At 52.7% G+C, this 10,857-nt stretch overlaps 2 non-coding genes across 2 annotated transcripts; one reads left to right on the top strand and one right to left on the bottom strand.

Annotated features, from left to right (window-relative positions):
• Nucleotides 1–3,815: 3,815 nt before the first annotated feature.
• TRNAD-GUC lies at nucleotides 3,816–3,887 on the top strand. The gene has a single exon. It is a non-coding gene; the product is annotated as a tRNA-Asp (tRNA).
• Nucleotides 3,888–9,649: 5,762 nt separating this feature from the next.
• TRNAS-UGA lies at nucleotides 9,650–9,731 on the bottom strand. The gene has a single exon. It is a non-coding gene; the product is annotated as a tRNA-Ser (tRNA).
• Nucleotides 9,732–10,857: the final 1,126 nt, after the last annotated feature.

Here is a 10,857-nt window from a genome sequence, read left to right on the forward strand (position 1 = left end):
AAACAATCAGAAAATCAATTATCAGTGCCAGTGAGTGTAATTTAAATCATAAAAAAAACCACACTGGGCTAGACCAAAGGTCCATCTAGCTCTGAATCTTGTCTTCTGACAGTAGCCAATACCAGGTGCTCTAAAAGGATCTCAACAAGGCACCTCTGGGAATTAAACCGAGATCTCCTGTTTACAAAGCAACTACTTTAGCCAGCTAAACCACCGTGCCTGCCTGTAACTAAAATACAGTATCTGCTCATACCTGATTCCCTGCATTCCCACCTGAGCCTGACAAGCTTTGCTTGTGTTTGGATTCTGCAAAGCAGAGGAGCAGGTGAGGTTTTCCTTGCAAGCTGTGTGTCTGTGTGTGAATCTTTGGCCAGGTCTGCACTACAAAGTTATTTCAGCAGAATTATATTGCTCACGTGTGTGAAAAACACACTATGCTCCCTCGGTCAGCGGCTTGTGGCTGGTGTACACACTGCAATGCCACGTCTGGCGACAAAACTGTCCTGTTTTGGTGACAAAATAAAACGACTTTGATGAGCAGTCTAGAGCTTTTTGCAGCAAACTTAAAGTGAGAGTGTCAGTGTAGACGCTGCTGTTCATTATATCACCATAACTGCCCTCTTCCAGTGTCCCACAATGCCCGCCGTGAACTCGCCTGCCCTGCATTCCTGCTGCAGAGCCATGGGCCCCTCCCCTTTCATCGCTCTGGGAAGTTCTGACAGCTGAGCCTGCTGCTCTGCTCCGGCAGCCAGGAGCAAATCACTGCCGTGGATGCTGCTCTCTCCCGCCCTGCGAACACAGAGCAGGGTGGCGGGAACTTCCTTCAATGGGGGGCCCCGGCATCCGAACTGTGACACCCCCAGGACACCCCTTCCCTAGAGGAGGCTCTTACCTTCTAAACAGGGATGGCAGTTTTCTAGTAAAATCACTAAAAGGGAAGGAGAAAACTCAAAATAGGTGCCTCCTGGCGCTCACGTACCTGAACCCGAATACTCTCTCAGTTCTCAAAGAGAGACCAGGAGAAGGAGACTTGTTGAAGCAAAGCCACAGGGGTCTCTGAGGTTTCCCTGGCCCCTCGCCCCTGTCCTGCCTGGCTGATGTCAGCATCTCTCTGTGAGGTCACCACCTCCCCACCACCTTTGACCAATAGTCTGAGGTCCTGCAAAAGGCCTTTGTGATGTCACAGATCCTGCCCACTCTTGGCCCTGTGCGGTCCATGGGGGGTGCTCCTTTCAGTGCGACAGCCCTTCTCGGGGGTCCACTCTCTCTCAGGGTCAGGCCCCTCCACCTCCTGGAGCCGCACCTCTCTGAGCCTTAGCACGTCTGTCTCTGCCGTGGGCCCCGTCAGGGAGTCCACGCGCTCTGGATCCCCTGGGCCTCCTCACCCCCGAAGGGGTTGATGTCCCCTGTTCTCTAGACCGGAGTGACTCTCAGCCAGCATAAAACAGGAGGGTTTATTGAGAGTTGAACACAGCACAGGAAACTCTCAGGGCCTCAGGCCTGGCCTCTCACAGTAACAGCACATCCCAGTCCCCCTGCAGCCAGGTGGGCTCTCTGCCTGCTTCCCCTCGCCAGCCCCGAGCCTCCCTGCTTCCCAGCTAGGCCTCTTATATCCCCGGCCCCAAGCCCCACCTCTGTCCATTGTCTTTTCTCCAGGTAAACAGGGTTGCCTGGGCCTCCTCTCCTCTCCGCCCTCCTCTGGCTGGAACAGGTTGGTCACGGGGTCCTCTCCCCGCAGCCCATTGTCCTCTCACTGGCCAGAACTGGCTGTGACTCCTGAGCTGTGTCTCCGGGTCACCAGGTCACCAGTCGCTGGGGTCTCCATCCTCCAGGCCATCAGCCGGGGTCCCAAGTCCCTCTCCGGTCCTCTGTAACAACAAACTCCCTCTCCCCTCACCTCGTTAAACCAGTAACACCTGGGGACACTGAGTCCCACTCCCTGTGCATGCAAACCACTGGAAAACACAGAAAACCCCAAGAAAATCCCCAACTTTGTCACAGAGCCCAGCACACCTCTCCTCCTCTGGGCACTTAGAGCAGAAGCAGCTGGTGCTAACAGCTCCAAGGGAAGGCTTAAAAGCCACAGAACAATTGAGGTCAGGGCCAGAGGAGGGCAGGACCATGCCTATGTGTGGCCTTCAGACAGGCACAAAAGCACCCAGCCAGGCTGCTCCCTGCCATGGCAAACACCCACTGAAGGGAAGGATCTGCGTGCCTGGGAAGCTGCGTCCCTCCAGAGGCGCTTGAGAAGCCAAAGGGGCCATGGGTGAGTTTGTGATGAGGTGAGTGTGACGTGTGGAAGGGGGAGGGTGGCAAGGGGAGGTTCTGAGAGGAAAAAAGGTGCTGCTGAGTTGGTAGGGGAGGGCAAGGTCCCAGGCGGGTGTTGTGTGAGGAGCTGTGTAGGTCCGGAAAGGCGTCCTGCTGGGCAAGGGCAGGTGAGGAGGGCCAGGGCTGTTGCTGCGGCCAAAGCCTTTGGGAAGCAGAAGAGGGCCAGGGGTGTTGTTGCCTGCTGGGGCCCATGCGACGGTGTAGGTGTACGCTGACCATAGCTGGTCTGTGGGAGCTGGGGCCACTCACCATGCCCCTTTCCTCGTTAGTATAGTGGTGAGTATCCCTGCCTGTCACGCGGGAGACTGGGGTTCGATTCCCCGACTGGGAGGGTGACCCCTTTTGAAGGGGGGACAAAGAAATCCCTGGCCTGCCCACCACATGCCTTGCATTCTCCTTCGACGGCCACTTCCCTTCGCACCCCGCACTGATGACTTTCACCTCCAGAGAGACAATTACCTCGCAAGGACACGCTCGCCCTAGCCAAAGCCTCCCCCGGGGCCTGCACGTGGGGGCACGTTTCAGAGCGGCAAAGGGAAATAGGCTGGCCAGGGCCATGAGGACAATGGCCCAGACAAATGGGGAGGGACTTGGTCCAGGGGTGGAGGAAGACAGAAAAAGGGACAGGCATGGGATTGGCTTCCTGTCTTTTTTCCTTTGCTCAGCATTTGACCTGTGACTGTAATGGGGAGACTTGAGAATGACCTGTGGCCGCCGGCGAGGTAGGTGGCCGCCCCGAGAGCACAGAGCTGAGCATTTTCCGTTGGGCTACTGCCTGTCCCCCCAGCACCTGGCCGTGATCGTATAGTGGTTAGTACTCTGCGCCGTGGCCGCAGCAACCTCGGTTCGAATCCGGGTCACAGCATTGCTTTTTGGTGGGGAGGGGCTATCCTGCAGCACGCCTCGTGGCTCAGTCTGATGGCGTCTGTTTGCAAAGAGAGCCATCAGCCGGTCCTCAGTTTCTGCTTGGTAAAGACAAGTCAGTGGGGTCCATCGGTCAGAAAAAGAGTACCAGGACTTCTTGCTGGGCGCCAGGGTCCAAAAGCAGCGCATTCCCTCCTGGAAAGGGCTTCGAATGTCCGTCCAGTGCGCGTTGAAGGGAAGGATCTGCGTGCCAGGGAAGCTGCGTCCCTCCAGAGGCGCTTGAGAAGCCAAAGGGGCCGTGGGTGAGTTTGTGATGAGGTGAGTGTGAAGTGTGGAAGGGGGAGGGTGGCAAGAGGAGGTTTTGAGAGGAAAAAAGGTGCTGCTGAGCTGGTAGGGGAGGGCAAGGTCCCAGGCGGGTGTTGTGTGAGGAGCTGTGTAGGCCCGGAAAGGCGTCCTGCTGGGCAAGGGCAGGTGAGGAGGGCCAGGGCTGTTGCTGCGGCCAAAGCCTTTGGGAAGCAGAAGAGGGCCAGGGGTGTTGTTGCCTGCTGGGGCTCATGCGACGGTGTAGGTGTACGCTGACCATAGCTGGTCTGTGGGAGGTGGGGCCACTCATCATGCCCCTTTCCTCGTTAGTATAGTGGTGAGTATCCCCGCCTGTCATGCGGGAGACCGGGGTTCGATTCCCCGACGGGGAGGGTGACCCCTTTTGAAGGGGGGACAAAGAAATCCCTGGCCTGCCTGCCACATGCCTTGCATTCTCCTTCGACGGCCACTTCCCTTCGCACCCCGCACTGATGACTTTCACCTCCAGAGAGACAATTACCTCGCAAGGACACGCTCGCCCTAGCCAAAGCCTCCCCCGGGGCCTGCACTTGGGGGCACATTTCAGAGCGGCAAAGGGAAATAGGCTGGCCAGGGCCATGAGGACAATGGCCCAGACAAACGGGGAGGGACTTGGTCCAGGGGTGGAGGAAGACAGAAAAATCTAACTCAGTTGCCATAGCAACAAAAACCATGACAACCAAATACACAACATATTCCTCCCCCCCTAATAAGAACATCCCCTAAATAAAACACACACTAGACTAGAGAAGGAGGGTAGACTGCGTCCATTCCCGGCTAAATCCTGGGGATTATTTTGCCCCATAACTGTGGGTTCGCCCTAGCTAAAGATCCAGCCGATGAGGAGGCCTTCTGTCTCTAGGTGGATTACGGCTAACTTCTGCTGTTATTGCACCCAAAAGCACTAGGGGCTCAGGGTCCGCAGCACGAACAGGTGAGGAGGTGGTATCAGCTCGTGCTGGGCAAAGGGGTATCTCAGCTGCCGGCAGTAATGGAGGAGAACAGTCAGAAACAGGTGACTCGTGATTCAGTCCCTCACCAGAAGAGGTGAAGTCAGACCCCTCAACTGCAGATGGGTCCTGAGGACTGGCATGACCTGGCAACAGCTGATCTACATGTCTCCGCCAGGTAAGTTTCTCTGCAGTCCGGACTGTGTAGGAAACAGGTCCTGTTTGAGTGATGACTGTGGCCGGAACCCATTTAGCTCTGGAAGTATAATTCCGAGCCAAAACTGGCTGTCCCGGGCTAAAGGTTCTGTCTTTTGCTCTGGGTGCCCGTCTGATGACTTGATATTGCTGCTGATGTTGCACAATTTGTCGGGGTTCAGAAGGTTTCAGCAGATCAAAGCAAGTGCGCAGCTGTCGTCCCATCATTAGAAAGGCCGGAGATGCGTGGGTCGTAGCATGAGGTGTGTTTCTGTAGGAAAGTAAAAAGGTATCCAGACGCTTTTGAATGGAGTGTTGTCCCCTTGCTGATTTCAAAGCGTTTTTCATTGTCTGCACAAATCTTTCAGCTAATCCGTTGGTGGACGGATGATATGGTGCTGACGTGATGTGGTGTATCCCATTTGCCTTCATAAAATTTTGAAACTCCCGAGAAACGAACTGCGGTCCATTGTCGCTCACAAGTTGTTCTGGCAGACCAAAACGACTAAAGAGTCCTCGTAGTTTTTGGATAGTACTCTCTGCAGAAGTGGACTGCATTATAGAGACTTCTGGCCATTTAGAATGGGCATCTATTGCCACCAAGAACATGCTTCCTTCAAGGGGTCCAGCAAAGTCAACGTGAATACGTTGCCACGGGTTTTCAGGCCAGTCCCATGGGTGTAGGGGTGCCCACTGGGGTGCATTCCTCACACCCTGACATGACATACAAGCTTTTGCCTTCTCTTCAATAGCGCTGTCCAGTCCAGGCCACCAAAAATAGCTTCATGCAATTTCCTTCATGCGCACTATTCCACAGTGACCGGAATGTAGCTGTTCTAACATCTGTGATCTCAGTGGTGGTGGAATAATGACACGTCTCCCCCACAACAAACAACCAGATTGGACCGATAACTCCGTCCGCTTGGACATGTAGGGAACAAGGTCGGATGAGACCGGAGAGGTTTGTCGAGATTTTCCATGCATCACCAGGTCCATAACGTGGGACAATACTGGGTCAACGCGAGTTGCCTTCTTTATCTGAGTAGCAGTGATGGGTGTATTCTCTACCTGTTCAAAGTAGAAGATTTCCTTTTGGGCACTATCTTGGTGTTTGACCGGCAAAGGCAACCTTGAGAGGCCATCTGCATTGCCGTGTAGAGTGGATTTCCGATATTTGATTTCATATGTGTGTGCTGAAAGTAACAATGCCCAACGTTGCATACGACTAGCAGCTAATGGGGGAATGCCTGTGTAGGGTCCAAAAATTGATGTCAGAGATCGATGGTCTGTGAGAAGAGTAAATTTTCGCCCAAACAGGTACTGATGAAACTTCCGAATTCCAAAAATAATTCCTAATGCCTCACGTTCGATTTGGGCGTAGTTAGTTTCTGCTTTGCTTAGAGTGCATGAAGCAAAAGCAATAGGTCTCTCTTCTCCTGAAGGCATAATATGTGACACGACTGCTCCCACTCCATAAGGGGAGGCATCGCAGGCCAATTGCAGTGGTAAGGATGGATCAAAGTGCGTTAGAACTTCAGAATTTAACAATGCATCCTTAGCTTTGTTAAATGCAACATCACAGGCTTCAGTCCACTTCCAGGCCTTGTTCTGCCCAAGGAGCTCATGAAGTGGTTTTAGCAGTGTGGCTAACTGTGAGATGAACTTTCCATAATAGTTCAGTAGTCCTAGAAATGAGCGCAGCTGGCTTACATTTTGAGGTGGGGGAGCCTCCACAATAGCTTTAACTTTTGCAGGGGCCTTATGAAGACCTGCAGAATCGATGATGTGTCCCAAATATTCAACAGAGGGCTTGAAGAATTCACACTTGTCTTTGCGAACTCGTAGGCTATACTCTTCCAGTCTTTGTAGGGTAGCCTCTAAATTCTTTAAGTGATCCTCTTCATTTCTTCCAGTGACCAGGATATCATCCAGATAGCACTGAACTCCTGACAAGCCACACAAGATCTGGTCCATAGCCCTCTGGAACAGGGCGGGAGCCGATGTGATTCCGAAGGGTAGGCAACAGTATCGATAAAGCCCCTTATGAGTCACAATAGTTAACAGCTCTTGGGACTTTTCATCGACGTGCATCTGTAAATATGCTTGACTCAGATCAATCTTACTGAACTTTTGTCCCCCAGCCAGGCCTGCGAAGAGGTCATCGATGCGGGGAAGCGGGTATTGCTCTGCACACAACACTGGGTTGACAGTGACTTTAAAATCACCGCAAATCCGGAGAGAGCCATCTTTCTTCACTATTGGAACGATAGGAGTGGCCCATGAGTTATGGGTAACTGGTATTAGGACTCCATTGGTGACCAGGCGCTCCAGGTCTGCTTCAACTTTTGGCCTGATGGCATATGGCACAGTTCGGGCTTTCAGATATTTTGGTGGACTGCCAGGTTTAATGTTCAATGTCACAGTGATTCCCTTCATACTTCCCAGATCATCTCCAAAAACAGCAGCATGTTTCCTTAGTATAGGGGTTAGACTGGTTTCTTCTTTAGTCATCTGGTGCACTTCTGCCCAGTTCAGCTGAATCTTCCCAAGCCAAGACCTACCCATTAAGGCTGGGTAGTTACCTCTCACCACAAACAGTGGCAATTTAGCCGCCCGTCCATTGAGCTCCACCTTAACATCAATAGTGCCCAACATGGGCACAGCTTCACCTGTATACGTCTTCAGAACAGTTTTTGTTGCCTTAAGCGGAAGATGCTGTAGCTTTTCCTTATACACAGTCTCAGGAACCAGCGAGACAGCTGCACCGGTGTCTAGTTCCATGCGTATAGGTTTGCCCTCCAATAAGGGGGTTACCCAGTAGTCATGTGAGCCCGCTGCCAAAGACAAAACATGCAGTGGCACTTCCTCTTGTGATGAGGTGTCTCCTTGATCATCCTGGGTCTGCTCTAGAGTATGCAAGGTTCCTCTTTTTGTCGGCCAGACCACAGGCCTCTTTTTCTTTTGTTTACAGGCATACTCAATGTGTCCCTTTTTGCCACAGTGTCGACACACCAGGTCCTTACACCAGCATTCTGATGCCTGGTGTCCTGGCTTACCACAGTGGTAACATTCTTGACTCTGCACAGTTTTGTGGGTCGGTTCTTGTGACACTTTTTGCACCCTAGGGGGTGCACCGATGTATTGTGCCTCCCTTGTAGCCAGTTCCATGGAGACAGCAATATCAACAGCCTTCTGTAAGGTAAGCTGAGCCTCTGTCAGTAGGCACTTCCGTATAGCTTCACTGTACAGGCCACACATTAACCTGTCACGCAGGGCATCATTTAACATTTCTTTAAATTCACAGTGTTCTGCTAGCTTTTTTAGAATGGCTACAAATTGTACAACTGTTTCATCTTCCTTTTGGTCTCTTTTGTGGAACCTATATCTTTCAGCAATTACCAGTGGTTTTGGGGAGAAATGAGACCCCAGGATTTCCACAATGTCACTGTAAGATTTAGTCTCAGGCTTAACAGGGTGCAGTAAGCTGCGTAGCAGAGAGTAGGTTTTAGCCCCTACAACAGTTAAGAATATTGGCACCTTCTTCGCTTCTGTAATGTCATTTGCAATACCAAAAAGCTCAAAACGCTCAGTATACACATGCCACTGCTCTGTATTCTCATCAAAGGGCTCCAGGGGCCTGGTCAGAGTAGCCATGATTTTAGTTTCACTTTCACAGTCAGTGCAAACAAGCAGCTTTTTTTGTTTGTTTGTTCTTTACGTTAACTTCTACTTCCTTCTGTTACTGGAGCAGCATGGGAGTCTCACCCTCGTCGCCAGTGTTATATCCTTGGGGCAGCCGGTGTAGGAAGCAATCACTTGAGGCCAGAGAGCAGACAGCTAACCAAAACCTCCATTTTATTTACAGAGACAGAGAGTTCACTCAGCCGGTTGAAACCGGCTGAGCTAACCCATAATAATCTAACTCAGTTGCCATAGCAACAAAAACCATGACAACCAAATACACAACACCTTCGCACCCCGCACTGATGACTTTCACCTCCAGAGAGACAATTACCTCGCAAGGAAACGCTCGCCCTAGCCAAAGCCTCCCCCGGGGCCTGCACGTGGGGGCACGTTTCAGAGCGGCAAAGGGAAATAGGCTGGCCAGGGCCATGAGGACAATGGCCCAGACAAACGGGGAGGGACTTGGTCCAGGGGTGGAGGAAGACAGAAAAAGGGACAGGCATGGGATTGGCTTCCTGTCTTTTTTCCTTTGCTCAGCATTTGACCTGTGACTGTAATGGGGAGACTTGAGAAAGACCTGTGGCCGCCGGCGAGGTAGGTGGCCGCCCCGAGAGCGCAGAGCTGAGCATTTTCCGCTGGGCTGCTGCCTGCGCCCCCAGCGCCTGGCCGTGATCGTATATTGATGTGGTGGAGTAGGGGCTGTCTATGTGGGGGATGGGAAAACCAGGGAGGATTTTACGTGAGACACAGGTATTCAGACTGTAACATGAGCTAGGCCTCGGGAGGGGAGGTGACACCTCTGCCCAGGAGCTAGACAAAGAAAAGGAGCTGATTGGATAGGGTGGGGTCAGACTTCGGTTTGGGAGCTGGGTGATGGGTTTTCAGGGGATCCTAGCGAGCTCGGCTTAGAGGACTTGTTTCTCCATAGCAGAACCAGTGGAGGGAGGGCGGTAGCTTCCTAGTCCTCTGACCCAAGCTCACAGCAGCTGCAGCGGGGATACACCTTTCTTCAGGGACAGGCCAGGAGTCGCACTGAGCGGATTTACGTGAAGGAGAGCACATCAACATGGCTAACCTATGGGGCATGGGGTACTAGGTGAGTGGCAGAGGCTTCAAGCGCTGAGAGTTTGCCTGACACCTCAGGGACACAGTGTGAGGTGGTATCCCAGGGATCTCGATGAAAGGAGCAGAACAGGATTGACTTGGGTTGGGGAGAGAATTGAGAGTGTTTCAGGTGGTTGTACAGAGGTATTGCCCAGGTGAGAGACTGGCTAAAAAAAAGACCTTGCTGTGAGCAGGATTTGAACCTGCGTAGATGGGCCTTATTGGATTTCAACTCCAACATCTTAACCACTCGGCCATCACAGCTGTGAACCCAAAACTCCCCCAACGCCAGAGAAACTGGTAAAGAATCACAACGCCCAGGCGTGAAGTCATCTGAACTACAGAATTCCCACCGCAAACCTGGCTCCCAAAGCACAGGGAGGATTGGGGCTTTGTTCTCTTTGCTTAGCCATGTGCAGTCGCACAGAGAGCACGTTTAAAAGTCTCCCCTCCCACAGAGTGGGAATGGAAAATGATTCTCAACTTGAAGCCTGATGTGAATGAGGATGTCTAGACCACAGGGCCAGGGACTGATATTAGCTAGAGAAACCACTGTCAAGTTTTAGCCAGTTATGACAAGTTAGCAAATAAGAACAACCTCAGGTCTCAGTAACTGCTACAGGTAGCAAAGTCCTACAGGGAGCAGTTTCTGGCACTACACCTGCACAGCTCTGCTCCCCGGCTCTTCTCGGGCTCCTGCTCTCTCCTTAGCTCTGCCCCACTCTGGCCCAGGCAGTTCCAGCTCCCAGGGAGGATGGGACCCCCTGGCCTGGTGACTCCCTCATTACACTGCCTGGCCTGTCAGTGCGGCTAACTTGGAGCTTTGGCCTCTCCCCATTGCCCCTGGGGACTGTCAGTCTCAGGGTCCTGATTTCCCATTGGCCCTTCCCCCGGGACTGGGAACTAGCCAACCAAACCCCGCCCCCCCCCGCTAAGTTTTAGTAAAGGGCCAAGAGCCCCCTTACACAAGCCAGCCCCGTGAGGGTCACCAATGTGCAGAGAGGGCAGCATGAGCTGGTCCCATGGTGTAATGGGCAGCACTCAGGACTCTGAATCCTGCAATCTGATTTCAACTCTCAGTGGGACCTTGTGTTGGCTTGTGGTGAAGCCCTGGAGCTTACAGGGCTCAACTTCCCTGCCTCCAGCTGTGCAAGAGCCAGTCTCCCCCCTCCTGCTGGGTGACTCACATCTCCTAGAGCCAGGTCTTTGGCTGCGGTGGCCACAATGGGTTGGGGCTCTAGAGCTTGGTACCCTGATGGTTGGGATTCTTGCTGCTTCACCTGATGCCCACAAGTTTGGCCCTTGTGTTTCCTTCCAAACTTTTCCTCTGGCCCACATGGAGCTTGAAGAAAGGAGGGTCAGGGCTGGGATTGAGAGTCAGGGCTTGGCA

This window comes from Mauremys mutica, unplaced genomic scaffold (assembly GCF_020497125.1).
Source record: "Mauremys mutica isolate MM-2020 ecotype Southern unplaced genomic scaffold, ASM2049712v1 Super-Scaffold_100095, whole genome shotgun sequence".
Classification (NCBI taxonomy): domain Eukaryota; kingdom Metazoa; phylum Chordata; order Testudines; family Geoemydidae; genus Mauremys; species Mauremys mutica.